Source organism: Neovison vison, chromosome 2 (genome assembly GCF_020171115.1).
Source record: "Neovison vison isolate M4711 chromosome 2, ASM_NN_V1, whole genome shotgun sequence".
Lineage (NCBI taxonomy): Eukaryota > Metazoa > Chordata > Mammalia > Carnivora > Mustelidae > Neogale > Neogale vison.
Window position 1 is genome coordinate 181,793,505 of NC_058092.1, and position 19,142 is coordinate 181,812,646.

Here is a 19,142-nt window from a genome sequence, read left to right on the forward strand (position 1 = left end):
ATCCCTTCATTTCTAGCAATGCATATTATGAAAACCAAGGTGAGTTTCTTATAGACGGTTTACAGTTAGAACTTGGTTCTTTATCTATTTAGCCACTCAATGTCTTTTGATTAGAACTTAATCCATTTACATTTAAAGTAATTATTACCAGGTAAAGACTTACAACTGTGGGTGTGTTCTTATCTGATTGTTTCATAATTTCTTTGTCCCTTTCTTTCTCTCTTGCTGTTTTCCTTTATTTAAAGACTTTTTTGGTAGTATGCCCTAATTCCTTTCTCTTTACCTTGTATGTATCTACAAGTTTTTTCTTTGTGATCACCATGAGGTTTATATAACACATCTTATAACAGTCTAATTTAAACTGATAAGAATTTAACATTAATTGCATACAAAAAACTAAACTTCTATTCCACCTTCCCATTATACCTTCTGAAGTTACAATGTACATCCTCTTATATTGTGTATCCATTAACAAAATTTCATTAGTTATTTTGAATATATTGTTTTTTAACATAATATAAAAATTAAAAATTATTTACTCACCACCATTAAAGTAATAACAGTGTTCTGTTTGACCACATAATTACCTTTTCCAATGAGTTTCATATTTTCTTATCTCATGTTGTTTAGAGTCCAGTCATCTCAATTTGAAGAACTCCCTTTAGCATTTCCAGTAGGTAGAGCTACTGGTAATGAGCCCTTTCATTTTTGAGAAAGCCTTTATCCTCTCCTCATTTTTGAAGGACAAGTTTGGCAGGTATAATGTTCTTGATTTGTATTTCTTTTTCTTTCAAGAAATTTGAATATATCATCACATTCCTTTTCGGTCAGCGAGGTTCCTGTTAATTCTCTTGTTGCTTTCAAATTTCTTTTAGTTGTTATTTTTTGGCAATTTGGTTATACTGTTTCTTGGTGTGGGTCTCTCTCACTCATCATTTTTGGTATTCTTTAGATTAGGTTAAGGGAACTCTGGCATATAAAGCATAATTACATTTGTATTATAGGGGGATCCAAAAAGGAGATAGAGAGAGAAGGGGATAAAAAACTTATTTGAGGAAATACTATTTGAAAACTTCCTTAATCTGGAGAAAGAAACAGATACCTGGGTCCAAAAATAATAATTAAACATAATAATGAATAATAACAATAAGCATAATAATGAATAAACATAATAATTAAAATGGTAAAAACTAATAATGAAAGAATTACAAAAGCAGCAAGAGAAAAGAAAACAGTTACATACAAGGAAAACTTATGAGCAGCTGATTTTTCACCACAAACTTTGCCGGTCAGAAGAGAATGGCATGATACATGCAAAGTGCTGAAAGGAAAAAAAAATCCCACAAACAAGAACACTCTACCCAACAAGGTTATCATTCAGAACTGAAGGAAATGTAAAGCTTTCCAAGCAAAAGTTAAATAACTTCATCATCACTAAACCAACCTCACAAAAAATATTAAAGGGAACCCTTCAAAAGTGGCAAGGAAAGGCCATAACTACTTATAAGGAAAGAAGAATAAAAGAAAGGAAACAATTTCACAGGTAAAAGCAAACATACAGCAAAGGTAGTATATTAATCACATAAAAAGTCAGTATGTAAGTTAAAACACGAAAGTAGTAAAACCAATTATTATACAAAAATTAGTCAAGTGATACACAAAATAAAAATATATAAAACATGACATCACATACATAAAACATGGAGAGCAGTGTAAAAATCTGGTGCTTTAGGAATGTGCCTGAACTAAAGCAAACATCAACTTAATATAGACTGCTATACAGATAGAATCTTATATATGAACCCAGTGTAACAACAAATTAAAAACCTATAATAAATTTTTTAAAAAATGAAAATAAAGGGATCCAAGCATCACACTAAAGAAAGTCATCAAACCACAAGGGAAGAGAGCAAGAGAAGAAGAAATAAATAGAGAAGAACTACATAAACAACCAGAAAATAATTAATAAAATGACAATGGGTATATACCTATCAATAATTACTTAAATGTAAATGGACTAAATGCTCCAATTAAAAGACACAGGGTGACTAAATGGGTAAAAAGTGAGGCCCATCTATATAATGCCTATAAGAAACTTACTTCAGACCTAAGGACATATACAGGCTGAAAGTAAGGGGTGGAAAAAGATACTCCATGCAAATTGAGGCAAAAAAAAGCTGTACTACTTATATCACACAAGGTAGACTTTAAAAGAAAGACTGTAAAAAAAAACAAAGAAGGGCATTACACAGTGATAAAGGGATCAATTCAACAAGAGGATGCAACAATTATAAATGTCTAAGCACCCAACATAGGAGCTCCTAAATACCTAGGGCAAGACCTATAGGAAGAAATTGATAGGAATACAAAAATAGTAAGAGACTGATCTAAAGGCACCTGTACCCCAATGTTTATAGCAGCAATGCCCACAATAGCCAAACTGTGGGAAAGAACAGAAACATCCACTGACAGATGAATGGATAAAGATATAGTATATACATACAATGGAATATTATTAGGCCATCAGAAAGAATGAATACTTACCATTTACATTAACATGGTTGGAACCGGAGGGTATTATGCTAAATGATATTAGTCCATCAGAGAAAGACAATTATCATATGGTTTCACTCATATGTGGAATATAAGAAAACAGTTCAGAGGATCATAGGGGAAGGGAAGGAAAACTGAATGGAAAGTCATCAGAGAGGGAGAAAAACCATGAGAGACTCTTACTATAGGAAACAAACTCAGGTTGCTGGAGAGGAGGTGGGTGGGGTAATGGGGTAATTAGGTTATGGGCATTAAGGAGGAAATGTGATACGATAAGCACTGGGTGTTATACACAAATGATGGACTACTGAACACTATATCCAAAACTAATGATGTACTCTATATTGGCTAATTGAATTTAAATTAAACAAAAAAGAGTAGGATATTTTAACCCCCCCACTTACATCAATCATACAGTCAGATAATCATTAAAGAAATAGTGGCTTTGAATGACACATCAGACCAGATGAACCTAAAAGAAACACATAACATTCTAGCCCAAAACAGCAGACTATATATTACTTTCAAAGGCACACAGAGCTTTTTCCAGAACAGATCACATTTTAGGCCACAAAACAAGTCTCAATAAATTTAAGAAGATTTAAAATGTATCTAGCATCTTTTCGGACCACAGTGGTATAAAACTAGAAATTAATTGTATTAAAAGTATAGTATAGACATTTTAATATTTGTTCCTCCAATCCATGAGCATGGAATGTTTTTCCATTTTTTGGTGTCATCTTCAATTCCTTTCATAAATGTTTTATAGATTTCAGAGTACAAGTCTTTAACCTCTTTGTTGGGATTATTCCTAAGTATATTACTGGTTTTGGCACAAAGGAATCTATACATTTAATGCAGTCCCTATCAAAATACTACCAGCATTTTTCACAGAGCTAGAAAAAAAAAAATCCTAAAATTTGCATGGAACCACAAAACACACCAAACAGCCAAGGCAACCTTAAAAAAGAAAAGTAAAGTTGGAGCCATCACAATTCTGGACTTGAAGTTATATTACAAAACTATAGTGGTCAAAACAGTATGGACCAGGTACAAAAATAGACATATAGAGCAATAAAACAGAATACAAAACCCAGAAATGATCCCACAAATATATGGTCAATTAATCTTTGACAAAGCAGGAAGGAATATCCAATGGGAAAAAGTCTCTTCAACAAATGGTGCTGGGAAAACTGGATAGCAACATGGAAAAGAATAAAACTGGACCACTTTCTTACACCAAACACAAAAATAAATTCAAAATGGGTGAAAGACCTAAATTTGAGACCTGCAACCACAAAATCCTAGAAGAGAGTACAAGCTGTGACCTCTTTGACATCGGCTGCAGCAATTTCCTTCTAGCTATGTCTCCTGAGGCAAGTGAAACAAAAGCAAAAAGACCTATTGGTATTTCATCAAAATAAAAAGTTACTGGACAGTGAAGGAAACAATCAACAAAACTAAAAGGCAACCTACAAAATGGGAGAAGATATTTGGAAATGACATATCTGATAAAGGACTGGTATTGAAAACATATAAAGAATTTTCAAAACTGAACACCCCAAAAGTGAATAATCCAATTTAAAAATGGACAGAAGAATGAACATTTTACCAAAGAAGATATACAGGTGGCCAACAGATAAAAAGATGCTCAACATCACTCATCATTAGGCAAATACAAATCAAAACTACAATGAGGTAACACCTCACACCTGTCACAATGGCTAACGTCAACAAGAAACAGTAGGTGCTAGCAAAGATGTAGAGAAAGGGGAACCCTCTTGCATTGCTGGTGGGAATGCAAACTGGTGCCACTAATTTGGAAAATAATATGAAGATTCCTCAAAAAGTTAAAAACTAGAACTACCCATCAATCTAACAATTACACCACCAGATATTTATCCAAAAAATACAAAAATTTTATTTCAAAGGAATATATGCACCCTGATTTTTGTAGAAGCATTGTCTATAATAAACAAATCATGGCAGCAGTCCAAGTGTCCATTGACCGATGAATAGATAAAGAAGAGGTAGCATACATATACAATGGAATATTACTCCATCATAAAAAAAGTAGAATGAAATCTTGGCATTTGCAAAGACATGGATGGAGCTAGAGTATTATGCTAAGTGAAATAAGTCAGACAAAAAGACAACTTCCATATGATTTAATTCATAGTGAGAATTTAAGAAATGAAACAAAGGAAAAAGAGAGAGAGAGAGAGAGGCAAACCAAGAAACAGACTTTTTTTTTTCCAATTTATTTATTTTCAGAAAAACAGTATTCATTATTTTTTCACCACACCCAGTGCTCCATGCAAGCCGTGCCCTCTATAATACCCACCACCTGGTACCCCAACCTCCCACCCCCCCGCCACTTCAAACCCCTCAGATTGTTTTTCAGAGTCCATAGTCTCTCATGGTTCATCTCCCCTTCCAATTTACCCAAAAGCACATACCCTCCCCAATGTCCATAACCCTACCCCCCTTCTCCTAACCCCCCTCCCCCCAGCAACCCACAGTTTGTTTCGTGAGATTAAGAGTCACTTATGGTTTGTCTCCCTCCCTATCCCATCTTGTTTCATGGATTCTTCTCCTACCCACTTAAGCCCCCATGTTGCATCTCCACTTCCTCATATCAGGGACATCATAAGATAGTTGTCTTTCTCCGCTTGACTTATTTCGCTAAGCATGATACGCTCTAGTTCCATCCATGTTGTCGCAAATGGCAAGATTTCGTTTCTTTTGATGGCTGCATAGTATTCCATTGTGTATATATACCACATCTTCTTGATCCATTCATCTGTTGATGGACATCTAGGTTCTTTCCATAGTTTGGCTATTGTGGACATTGCTGCTATAAACATTCGGGTGCACGTGCCCCTTTGGATCACTACGTTTGTATCTTTAGGGTAAATTCCCAGTAGTGCAATTGCTGGGTCATAGGGCAGTTCTATTTTCAACATTTTGAGGAACCTCCATACTGTTTTCCAGAGTGGTTGCACCAGCTTGCATTCCCACCAAGAGTGTAGGAGGGTTCCCCTTTCTCCGCATCCTCGCCAGCATCTGTCATTTCCTGACTTGTTGATTTTAGCCATTCTGACTGGTGTGAGGTGATATCTCATTGTGGTTTTGATTTGTATCTCCCTGATGCCGAGTGATATGGAGCACTTTTTCATGTGTCTGTTGGCCATCTGGATGTCTTCTTGGCAGAAACGTCTGTTCATGTCCTCTGCCCATTTCTTGATTGGATTATTTGTTCTTTGGGTGTTGAGTTTGTTAAGTTCTTTATAGATTTTGGACACTAGTCCTTTATCTGATATGTCGTTTGCAAATATCTTCTCCCATTCTGTCAGTTGTCTTTTGGTTTTGTTAACTGTTTCCTTTGCTGTGCAAAAGCTTTTGATTTTGATGAAATCCCAAAAGTTCATTTTTGCCTTTGCTTCCCTTGCCTTTGGCGATGTTCCTAGGAAGATGTTGCTGCGGCTGAGGTCGAAGAGGTTGCTGCCTGTGTTCTCCTCAAGGATTTTGATTTGGATTCCTTTCTCACATTGAGGTCCTTAATCCATTTTGAATCTATTTTTGTGTGTGGTGTAAGGAAATGGTCCAATTTCATTTTTCTGCACGTGGCTGTCCAATTTTCCCAACACCATTTATTGAAGAGGCTGTCTTTTTTCCATTGGACATTCTTTCCTGCTTTGTCGAAGATTAGTTGACCATAGAGTTGAGGGTCTATTTCTGGGCTCTCTATTCTGTTCCATTGGTCTATGTGTCTGTTTTTGTGCCAGTACCATGCTGTCTTGATGATGACAGCTTTGTAATAAAGCTTGAAGTCCGGAATTGTGATGCCACCAACTTTGGCTTTGTTTTTCAATATCCCTTTGGCTATTCGAGGTCTTTTCTGGTTCCATATAAATTTTAAAATTATTTGTTCCATTTCTTTGAAAAAGATGGATGGTACTTTGATAGGAATTGCATTAAATGTGTAGATTGCTTTAGGTAGCATAGACATTTTCACAATATTTATTCTTCCAATCCAGGAGCATGGAACATTTTTCCATTTCTTTGTGTCTTCCTCAATTTCTTTCATGAGTACTTTATAGTTTCCTGAGTATAGATTCTTAGCCTCTTTGGTTAGGTTTATTCCTAGGTATCTTATGGTTTGGGGTGCAATTGTAAATGGGATTGACTCCTTAATTTCTCTTTCTTCTGTCTTGTTGTTGGTGTAGAGAAATGCAACTGATTTCTGTGCATTGATCTTATATCCTGACACTTTACTGAATTCCTGTATAAGTTCTAGCAGTTTTGGAGTGGAGTCTTTTGGGTTTTCCACATAGAGTATCATATCATCTGCGAAGAGTGATAATTTGACTTCTTCTTTGCCGATTTGGATGCCTTTAATTTCCTTTTGTTGTCTGATTGCTGAGGCTAGGACTTCTAGTACTATGTTGAATAGCAGTGGTGATAATGGACATCCCTGCCGTGTTCCTGACCTTAGTGGAAAAGCTTTCAGTTTTTCTCCATTGAGAATGATATTTGCAGTGGGTTTTTCATAGATGGCTTTGATGATATTGAGGTATGTGCCCTCTATCCCTACACTTTGAAGGGTTTTGATCAGGAAGGGATGCTGTACTTTGTCAAATGCTTTTTCAGCATCTATTGAGAGTATCATATGGTTCTTGTTCTTTCTTTTATTGATGTGTTGTATCACATTGACTGATTTGCGGATGTTGAACCAACCTTGCAGCCCTGGGATAAATCCCACTTGGTCGTGGTGAATAATCCTTTTAATGTACTGTTGAATCCTATTGGCTAGTATTTTGGTGAGAATTTTTGCATCTGTGCTCATCAAGGATATTGGTCTATAGCTCTCTTTTTTGATGGGATCCTTGTCTGGTTTTGGGATCAAGGTGATGCTGGCCTCATAAAATGAGTTTGGGAGTTTTCCTTCCATTTCTATTTTTTGGAACAGTTTCAGGAGAATAGGAATTAGGTCTTCTTTAAATGTTTGGTAGAATTCCCCTGGGAAGCCATCTGGCCCTGGGCTTTTGTTTGTAAGAAACAGACTCTTAACTACAGGTAACAAACTGATTGTTACTAAAGGGGAGGTGAATGGGGAGAAGGGTTAAGTAGGTCATAAGGATTAAAAAGTTCACTTGCAATGATGAGCACCAGGTATTATATGGAAGTACTGAATATATTGTACACCTGAAACTAATATTACACTATATTTAACTAACTGGAACTTAAATAAAACCTTTTAAAATTTTTAGAACATAAAAAATCAATTGCAAGGAAAAAAAAAAAAACAAAAAAACTACAAACCTGTGGAGGCTAAACAACAATGGTAGCTACTATACAACTTAGGCATCAATGAAAAAATAAAAAAGGAAGTAAAAAATACATGGAGACAAATGAAAATTAGAAGACAATGACCCAAAATTTTTGAGACACAACAAAAGGAGTTCTAAGAGGGAATTTTACTGATACAGGCTTACCTCAAGAAATAAGAAAAATGTCAAGTAAACACCCTAACCTTATATCTACAGTAACTAAAAAAAAAAATAAGCACAAAGCCCAAACATAGCAGATGAAAACAGGAAAAAATAAAGATTAGAATGGAAATAAGGGAACTACAGACTACAAAAACAATAGAAAGGCTTAATGAAACCAAGAGCTGTGTCTTTGAAAAATAAATAAACCTTTAGTCAAACTCAACAAAAAGAGGCAGGAATCAAATAAAATCAGAAGTAAAGGAGGAGAAATAACAAATGACATTACAGAACTACAAAGAATTTTAAAAAAATATTATGCAAAATTATATGCTAACATATTGGATGACCTGGAAGAAATGAGTAATTCCTAGAAACAATATTCTAAAACAAAATCAAGAAAATAGAAAACTTGAACAGACCAATTAAGAGTAATGAAATTGAATCAGTAGTCAAAAGACTCTCAACAAACAAAAGTCTAGGACTAGATGACTTCACAAGTAAATTTCCTCAAACATTTAAAGAAGAATTAATACTATTCTACTCAAGCTATACAAAAAAATAGGAGAGGAAGAAAAAGTTCCAGAATTATTCTATGAGGCCAGTACTACTGTGGCACCAAAACCAAACAAAGATACTACAAAAAAACAAAAGACACTACTAAAAAGTCTCTGATATACATAGCTTCAAAAATCCTCAACAAAATATTAATAAATGGAATTCAACAGCACATTAAAATGATCATTTACCAGGACCACATGAGTTTGATTCCAGGGATGGAAGAGTGGGTCAATATTCATAAATCAATCAGTGTGATACATCATATTAACTAGAAGAAGGATAAAAACCATGTGATCATTTCAATAGATACAAAAAAAGCATACAGCAAAGTACAACATCCATTCATGATTAAAACTCTAAATAAACTGGACTCAGAGGAAACATACCTCAACATAACAAAGGCCATAAATGGAAAGTCTAAAGCTAATACCACACTCAATGGGAAAAAATCTGAAAACTTCCTCTAAAATCAGGAACAAGACGAGAATGGCCAATCTAACCACTTGTATTCAATGCAAAACTGGAAGTCCTAGCCATAGTAATCAGATAAGAAAAAGTAATAATAAAAGACATCCAAATTGATAAAGAAGAAGCAAAACTGTCACTATTTCAGATAATGTGATACCCTGTATAGAAAACTCTAAAGACTCCACCAAAAAAACTATTAGAACTAATAAATGAATTCAGTAACGTTGCAGGATACAAAATTAATATATAGAAATGCATTGTATTTCTATACACTAACAACATATTAGCAGAAACATATTTTTTTAAAAAAATCCCATATAGAAATACACCAAAAAGAGTAAAATACCTAAGACTAAACTTAACAAAGGAGGTGAAAAACCTATACTCTGGGGGACAACTGGGTGGCTCAGTGGGTTAAAGCCTCTGCCTTCGGCTCAGGTCATGATCCCAGGGCCCTGGGATTGAGCCCCGCATTGGGCTCTCTGCCCAGCAGGGAGCCTGCTTCCTCCTCTCTCTCTACTTGTTTCTCTGCCTACTTGTGATCTCTCTCAAATAAATAAATAAAATCTTTAGGAAAAAAAAACAAAACCTATACTCTGAAAACTATACAGCATTAGTGAAAGAAAGTGAAGATGATACAAATAAATGAGAATATATTCCATGTTCATGGACTGGAAGAATTAATATTGTTAAAATGTCCATATTACCCAAAGCAATCTACAGATTCAATGCAATCCTTATCAAAATACTAATAGTATCTTTCACAGAACTAGACTAAATATTACTAAAATTTGTAGGGAACCACAAAAGGCCTCAAATAACCAAAGCAATCTTGAGAAAGAACATAGCTGGAGGTATCACTATCCCAGATTTCAAAATATACTACAAAGCTACATTAATCAAAACAGTGGTACTGGCAAAAAATAGACACACAAATCAATAGAATGATATAAATAGCCTAGAAATAAATCCACACCTATATGGTCAATTAACCTGTGACAAAGGAGGCAAGAATATAATATAGGGAAAAGATCATCTCTTCAATAAATGGTGATGGGAAAACTGGACAGCTAAATGCAAAAGACTGACACTGGACCACTTTCTTACACCATACACAAACTCAAAATGGATTGAAGACTTAAATGGGAGATGTAAAACCATAAAAGTCCTAAAAGAAAATACAGGCAGTAGTTGGCATTGGCTTTAACAACATATTTATGGATATCTCTTCTCAGGCAAGGAAACAAAAGCAAAAATCAACTCTTGGGACTACACCTAAAAAAAATGCTTTTCCACCAGAAAAAAAAATGCAAATCAAAACCACTATGAGGTATCACCGCACACCAGTCACAATGGCTAGTATCACAAAGACAAGAAATAAGTGTTGTCAAGAATTTGAAGAAGAAGGATCCCTCCATGCAATGTTGGTAGAAAAATAAATCGGTGCAATCATTGTAATAAACAGTATGGAATTTCCTCAAAAATTAAAAGTAGAACTACCATGCAGTCCATTAATTCCCCTACTAGTTATTTTTGCAAAAAAAAACCAAAAATACTAATTCAAAAAGAAATATGCATTCCTATGTTTATCGCAGCATTATTTACAATAGTTAAACTATGGGGAAACCCAAAGGTCCATCAATAAATGAATGGGTAAAGAAGAAATGTTACTTATCGACAATGAAATATTATACAGACATAGAAAAGGATGAAATATTGTCATTTACAACAACATGTATGGACTTAGAGGGTATTATGCTAAGTGAAATAAGTCAAACAGGAAAGACAAATACCACAATATTTCACATAAATGTGGAATCTATAAAACAAGCAAAAAAAAAAAAAAAACCCCATATCTTAAATATGAGAACAAACTGTTGCTAAAGGTGAGATGGGTGAGGGGATGAGCAAAATAGATGAAGGGCATGAAGGAATAGAAGCAAACTTCTATTTATAAAAAAAATTAGTCATAGAGATAAAAAGTACAGCCCAGGGAATATAGTCAATAACACCGCATTAAATTGTTTGCCGACAGATGGTGACTATATTTATCACGGGGAGCACTGATATATACGCCATATACCTGAAACTAATAATATATCTTATGTCAATCATACTTCAACAATTAAAACAAAAACAAAAACTTTGCTCCTCAAGGAGAAGCTGGGAAATTGGGGTTCCATCTCATTTATATGGTAGTGTGTTAGAGGTAGAGTTAATAGCGAAAGTGTACTCAGCATTTCCTACCTATTTTGAAGTGGGCATTTTCTCAGTTGCTCAATGTACAGGAGTCTCTCAAATAATTTCTGGATTTCTCTCAGAGGTAACTGATCCGTGTGTAGTTGTTTATTCAGTGTGTTCGTGGGCAGAGGCACGAACTTCTTTTAAGAATACTCTTTTGGGGGGCGTGCCTGGGTGGTTCAGAGGGTTAAGCCTCTCCCTTCGGCTCGGGTCATGATTACAGGGTCCTCGGATCGAGTCCCACGTTGGGCTCTCTGCTCGGCAGGGAGCCTGCTTCCAACTCTCTCTCTCTCTCTGCCTGCCTCTCTGCCTACTTGTGATCCCTGTCTGTCAAATAAATGAATAAAATCTTTAAAAAAAATACTCTTGGTATCTTCTATCAATCCTAGGAAATTCTTAGTATCTTTTTTATACTTTTCTCTCTTCTGGATCTTGTATTAGAATATTTTAAAACTTGTCACACATCTTCCATGTATCTTAACTGCCTTAAAAAATATTTTTATTTTGTGTTTCTGTGGTGCATTATAAAGAACTTCTTAAACTCTATCTCTCAGATCATTAATTCTCTATCTAATCTGTCTTGCTTAACCATTGAATTTTTCACGATTATGTTTTTCATTTTAGATAGCTCTGCCCGGTCAATTTTGACCGCCTTTTGTTCCTTCACCTTACTCGTCACACTTTAGTAAATAAGTGAATAATACATATTATTATCACAATTTTAATATCTGCAGTGTTTTAAGTTCTGATACTGCCGTTTGTTTTCTGCAAAGTCTCATTCATGTGTGCCTATTTGTGTGAGTTGTGACAATTTATTTTTCTAAGACCTGTATGAGAATTTTTTGTGGACTAGGTAAGAAGTGCACAGAGAACTTGAATTTACTTCTGGCATGTACTTGGAGGTACTGCTAAGACAGAACCACCTTATATTTTCAGCTTGGGTTTTAGAAGCTATTCAGATAATATGAATTCTGACCCAAAGTCCAGAGAAGGATAAAGTTATGGGTAAAAAATCTCTAAGACAGTCGTGCCTGGATGGCCCAGTCAGTTAAGCCTCCAACTCTTTGTTTTGGCTCAGCTCATGATCTCATCACAGTTGGAAATTGAGCCCCCCTTCAGGCTCCACACTTGGCAGGAAGTCTGCTACACTCCCTCTCCCTCTCCTCCCTCTGTTTTTCCCCTCACCCCACTCTTGGTGTGTGCACACTCTCTCTAAAATGAATAAATAAATCTTTTTAAAAAATCTCCAAGGTATTTTGTATTCTTTTTTCTGAGCTGCCCAGAGCCAAAGTTAAGCCAGCCAAGTTTTCCTATCTTTTGCTATAGGAAAGTGTTTTCCTTGTTCATTCAATAAGATGGTCAAATTAAAGGATCCTCAGCTTCATGCAAAGGCTCTCATGTGACTTTCCAGGTGGCAGAATATAAGCTTTGCTTTTTGTCCTTAGTTCATGGTCTTTCAAAATTCAAGCTACAGGCCATAATGAAAAAGAAATTCTCACATCTGCCAGCACAGTGCTGTTGCTGGCTTGCTAGTCTGGATGTTGGCTCTTTGTATCTGGCTGACCTCAACTGAATTTCCCTATTATATTACCCATGTATTTAAAAATACTTTACATATCACTTTTAGTTCTTCTGGTTCACTATATTTCTAGAAATCAAGCCTTTTTAAAAAGAAATCATATTATAGTGCTTTTAGACATCAGTGATGCCTGTTTTTTCTTTAGCTACGAAATGCTACTCTGAGGATTGACCTGTTTTCTCCTTCAGGTAAAAACATTCCTCAAAATTATTACTCTTAGTAAAGACAGAAGATCTCGGCAGTTGCAGGGAATCTAAACTAAGGATAGAAATTAGGCTAAACAACTACTAAGAATAGAAAATTTTTCTCTTATCACAGAAAAAAAAAATCTAAGCAGCCTATCACTTAGATATGTTTCTAGTAGTTACCTCACTAAATTCATGCCCCAGTTAAAAGTCAAGTAGAGCAATATACCGCAAGTACATACACTACCAACTGGAGAAAGGAAAGGGGAAAAAAGGAGTAAAGGGAAAATCTCTTCAATCCAAATCACAAAATGACATACAGCATTGCTACCTGCATGCTTTCCTTTCTTCCCTCCTTTTTGCTTCCTTCTTTCAATTCAATGATAATCACCTTGCACTTACTATGTATAGAGCATCATTCTAGGTGTTGGAAATACAAAAATAGGGAATAAAGAAATATGTGAATGATGATATAGAAATGAATACCTAAAAATAAGAAAATAAATATGATAGTTCTTTGAAAATGAAAAAATACTAAAAAAAAAAAGCTAGTTATTATCATCTTTATAACATAAAGATCTGGATAATTCTTACAGACCATGACTATAAAAGCTACTTTATCCTACTGCACAAGAGAAAATATGTCTTAATGGACTTGGAGTTTCAAAGCAATTTTCACTGGCAAAGTTTCTTGCTTAAAAGTGTTTTCAAAATTCTGTTAATCTATAATTTGACTCTTCTCAACTCTCATTCAGTCACAAATGCAAAAGAATGCCCTATAATTCACATTAGGCTCTCCAAGGAATCAACCCCTCTAGCTTGCATAGTGTTCTAATTCAAGTTCTATTTTCTTCTTTACCAATAAATCTCGGATTCCATACCCACAACCAGCCATGAGCCAGAATGAAAGATTTAACAAAGCTTCAGCATGGTAGTTGTTGAATAAGCACTCTGATACATTTCCACACTATAAACATTTAATGAGACTTACTCCCAACAGAGTATTTACTACATCAGTTTATTTCATAGTATTATATTTGCAGAGGCAAGACAGAGCAAAGGTTATTTTGGATCTTTTACTGACACAGCTTCCTGTAAATAAAGAAAAATGCAACCATTTAATTTACAAAACCATTTTAAAAAGCTAAATGCTCAATAAATTCTGCTTTATCTAGTTCAGACAGCCTCAGCACCTACTTGTAACTCAGATATTTTATATATATTTTGTACTGGTTTGAGCAGCCTTAGCTTTAACTGAGAACTGATTTCAAAGGTTGTTAAGACAGCATTAAGATTTCTAGGAAATATCTTTGGGACTCCCTATTGCCTTGTTCAGAAGTGAGTCAGCCACTTATCTTGAAAAAGGGAAGGTGCCATCACTATACCTATTCCCACTCCTGTCAGTGCTATACACACACACACACACACACACACACACACCTCCTTCTTTCTAACCACTGCCTTATCTTGCCTATAGCAGCCACTTTCAATTAAAGAGAGATAGAAGTCCCCCGAAAAGGGAAGAATTTGGAAATCATCTGTTTTCTTCTATAATTCCAAGAATATAGAGTGAGTGTCTGGGATAAACTGGACATCTTACTCCTGACATAATTCTGTTTAGTACTATGAAAAATGTTATATACAGTTCTATCCATCCATTTTAACAAATTTTACCTCACCGTATTAGCTACTCTCCAAATACAGACTAGTTCTATTTAAATGACCCAGGTGCTTGGTTACATTTATAATTCCTCTGATGGTTCACACAGACTAAGAATCTCAGCATTAAAAAGCACCTTAAGTAGTATCGGTGAGAATTCAATATAGCACAGAACTTAGAAATAATTTCTGGAATCAGACTAGATCACTTCCTGGATACTACCACTCACTAGGCTTCTGATTTGAACAAGTTATATAACTTATCTAAGTCTCAGTTTTATTTTGTTTTATTCTGTAAAACAAAAGTATTTATCTTATAAGGACACTGTAATAATTAAGTCATACATTTATGTTAACTGTTTAGCTATCAAGAAATGTTACATACTAACAAGTTAGGGGGACCTAACTTCTGCTAGTATCACTGGTATAAAATTACTAAGATACACAATCTTGCCTACAAAGAGTTTTCAGTCTTATTATGGGTACCATTCAAGAGTCACCACTAATCATCTACCTTATTTAGAATTTTCACATAGGTGCTAATAATTAGGAACTTAAATTTTTGCACAGGTACTGATAATAAGGAATTTAATAATGTTAGATTAGAAATAAAGGCATCAGTTTAAAGACATGTAACTAAAAGAAAAACATAAAGGTTATAAATTTAAATGAATTGGATTTTTCATGCTAAGTTTATCATGAAAGTAAAATAATGTTATGAACAATATATAGGAATTATATGTGCTTAGTTTTTTTTTTTTAAGATTTTATTTATTTATTTGACAGAGAGAGATCACAAGCAGGCAGAGAGGCAGGCAGAGAGAGAGAGGAGGAAGCAGGCTCCCTGCTGAGCAGAGAGCCCGATGCGGGCCTCGATCCCAGGACCCTGAGATCATGACCTGAGCTGAAGGCAGCGGCTTAACCCACTGAGCCACCCAGGCGCCCACTTAGTTTATTTTTTACATTACCAGGAAAACTTCAGTAATTTAACTGCATTGATTTCATTAGGGAAGAATTTGCCTCCAAATAGTCGTTTCCACTCATGATAAGGAGAGCTAAAGTTGATCGAGCACTTATTATGTGCTAGTCACTGTTCTGAGCATTTTACCTGTACTATTAATTTACTGATTCTGACAACACTATGATGTAGGCCCTACTATTATTCCCATTTTAGTGGTAAGAAAACTGAGAATTAAATAACTTTCCTAACAAGTGCCACAGCAGAGATAGGAACCTCAACATAAAGAGATCTAAAACCCTTATCTTTAAGCATTACTCTACCTTGCTTCCCATTAAACTGCATGTCTGACTTGTATAGCTAATTATCTTTGACATCAAACTTGAATGTCTGATAAATATCTCAAACTCCACATGTTGAAAATTGAGTTTCTGATTTCCCTCTCAAAACTGGCTTCACCCACAGTGTTCCCTATCATGGTTGATGAAAGCTATCCATGCAGTTGCTAAAGAAAAAACAAGAAAACAAAAACAAAAAACCTTGTCATTATTTCTGGTAGACACAGAGATGTACTATCCATATCTCCCTTCCAAGTAGGACTTACTGCTCAGCTGTGGGGACTGAGGCCAGCAGATGGCCCCCAGTGGTCAGTTCCTCAGTTGCAAGGGGCTGCTCCTTCTTCCCCATCCCTGGATATCATATAGCCTTCCCAGGGCAGGATGACCTGCGCCCAGTGACAGACAGAAGCAAAGGAAAAAAAAAAAAAAAAAAAAAGCCTGGCTATTTCTGCTTGACAAGGTACACTAGAGGGGACTCCTCCTTCTAGAGCTCTCTGCTAATTGATCTAGGCTTTGTGGATCTGGCTTACAGGTAGACTTCTTTGGCTCAATCCTGCTCCCTTCCTCTTCCCTTCTCATATACTAATACGTAACAACACTCTGTATCCCAAACTCTGTTCAGTGTGTTTTGGATGACCCAGCCTGCAAGGTCAGCCATGACTCTTTTCTCTCACATCTGACATCTGTTCTGTCAAATCCAGTTGGCTTCACTTATAAAATTTACCTTAATTTTCAGTGATGCCACCCTGGTCCAAACTGAATTGTGAGATGGAATGAGGTGATGAACATAAAATATAAGAATGGAACATATATTACCATAATAGCTTTCTGCCTGGTTTTTCAGCTTCTCTCTTTGTTCCCCTTCAGTCTATACTCTACAGGCAGCCGATATAGTCCTTTTAAGACTCACGTTTCATACCTCTGCTTAGTACCTTACAATAAATCCCATTTAACTTGAAGTAAAAGCCAGAGCCCCTAAAAGCCTATAGAGTCCTCCATAACCTGTCCCCATTGGGTCTCCTCAGTTCAGCTCTGACTCATCCCCACTCAGGCACCCTGGTTTCTGTGCTGTCCCTTAAACAGTGGGACATGATTTCAAACCTTCATCCTAGATCCCCATCTGCCCAATTATCTAATCTCTTATTCTCCCCACTCAGGCACCCTGTTTCTGTGCTGTCCCTTAAACAGTGGGACATGATTTCAAACCTTCATCCTAGATCCCCATCTGCCCAATTATCTAATCTCTTTCAAGCCTCCAAGTCATCTTGCCTTCTCAATGTAACATTCTGTACAATTTACTTATCTACGATGTCCATTGTTTTTGTTTTTTTGCCTCTATTCTTCTTTGAGAACATAAGCTTCATGGAGCAGTACTCAATTTGATCCCAAGCATAAAGAACATAGCCAATGATAAGTATTTGTGGAATGGATAAATCCTATATTTCATAAATTAATTGATGTAAACTAAAATCATCATTTCAGTATAATCAACAATCCCACTTAAAATTCATTGACTTCCTTGGGAGAAATGTAAAGGAATATTTTCCTGCTAATCATTTTATTGGAAGACACAAGGCAATGATGGAGACTGATAAAGTAATTGGATTTTTATTTACTCACAGTCTATACTCCAATCTGAAAACCCATATCTGTTTATTTTCATATTGAGACACAGAAAATCACATTTTATCTTTCTCTCCACTTACCTCAAGCTCATCAAGGGCACTTCCTAGTGTTGCTGCCTTAGGTTCTGGTAGGGCAAGCGTATTCTGGATGCCTTGTGAAGCATTTGAAATTACATTGAGGGCATTGTGAATTTCTTCACAAACTGTGTCCTTGCTGGCTTGGAGGGAAGCAACATCAGAATGTTCCAAACAAGCTGAGCAAATTGAATGCAAGAGCGGGGAGTTCTCCTTCAGTGTGGCCCGGGCCCCTGCAATTTCATCCCTCTGATTTGGAGATTTTAAGTCCTAAGGAAACACATAAAAAGAGAGCTTCCTTACCATGGGTTATAAAAGAAAGATTTATACAAAAAAGCTCCATTTTTCTGTCAATATAAATGAAAAGATAATAGACACTAAGAAGTCAGGTATAAGTTAAAATCAAGGGCATCAATTATTTCTACACTCCTTCAGATTCTGTTAAAAAGTTCTAAAATAAGAAAGCTGAGCCAATTAGCAAATAAAGGTCACAATGGCGTAGATGTATAATAACTAAGTAGATCTTATATTTGTCAGTCATATCTTGCTTATAAGTCAGAAAAATACTCTGAAATTCACATTATTAAGTGCATTATAAGAGAGCCTGAATTACAAGGATGTTGATTACTTATTTCCATAGATGTTTATGACTGCATTTACCTTTTCATTAAAACTAAACTGATTCAGTTAAGAATATTAAATTGAACCTCCTACCATTCAGCTATTTTCCACTTTTTTTCAGAAATACTTACTAATAATTTAATCCTGGATCTTTCTCTCTTTGACATTTATTCAAAAAATAGTTATTGAGGGAGGAGTCAAGATGGCGGAGAAGTAGCAGGCTGAGACTACTTCAGCTAGCCGGAGATCAGCTAGAGAGCTTATCTAAAGATTGCAATCACCTGCAAATCCATCGGCAGATCGAAGAGAAGAAGAACAGCAATTCTAGAAAAAGAAAAACAACCACATTCTGAAAGGTAGGACTGGCGGAGAAGTGAATCCAAAGCGACGGGAAGATAGACCCCGGGGGGAGGGGCCGGCTCCTGGCAAGCGGCGGAACAATGGAGCACAAAATCAGGACTTTTAAAAGTCTGTTCCGCTGAGGGACATCGCTCCAGAGGCTAAACCGGGGCGAAGCCCACGCGGGGTCGGCGTCACCTCAGGTCCCGCGGGGTCACAGAAGGATCGGGGGTGTCTGAGTGTCGCAGAGCTTGCGGATATTGGAACGGGAAAGCCGGCTGCAGAGACAGAGCCGACAGTAAGCTCGCAGCTCGGAGTTGCCTTGAACCGGTCGCAAGCTCGGTGAGCTCGGAGCGCGGCCGGAGGTTAGGCAGACGCGAGTTACTAGGAGCTGTTCGCTGAGGGCGCACTGGGGAGCGGGGCCCCGGGCTCTCGGCTCCTCCGGCCG

The 19,142-nt window shown here is 36.2% G+C and overlaps 1 protein-coding gene across 1 annotated transcript in view; it reads right to left on the reverse strand.

Annotated features, from left to right (window-relative positions):
* LOC122900720 (catenin alpha-3) overlaps nt 1-18,646 on the reverse strand; it is a 1,358,242-nt gene extending 1,339,596 nt beyond the window's left edge. Inside the window, exons 1-2 of the mRNA XM_044239621.1 lie at nt 18,637-18,646; nt 17,741-18,004 (exon numbers count right to left, since the gene is read on the reverse strand). The gene's annotated coding sequence lies outside the window, so the exon portion shown is untranslated. The remainder of the gene's footprint in view (nt 1-17,740; nt 18,005-18,636) is intronic.
* Between the last annotated feature and the right edge of the window lie 496 nt (nt 18,647-19,142).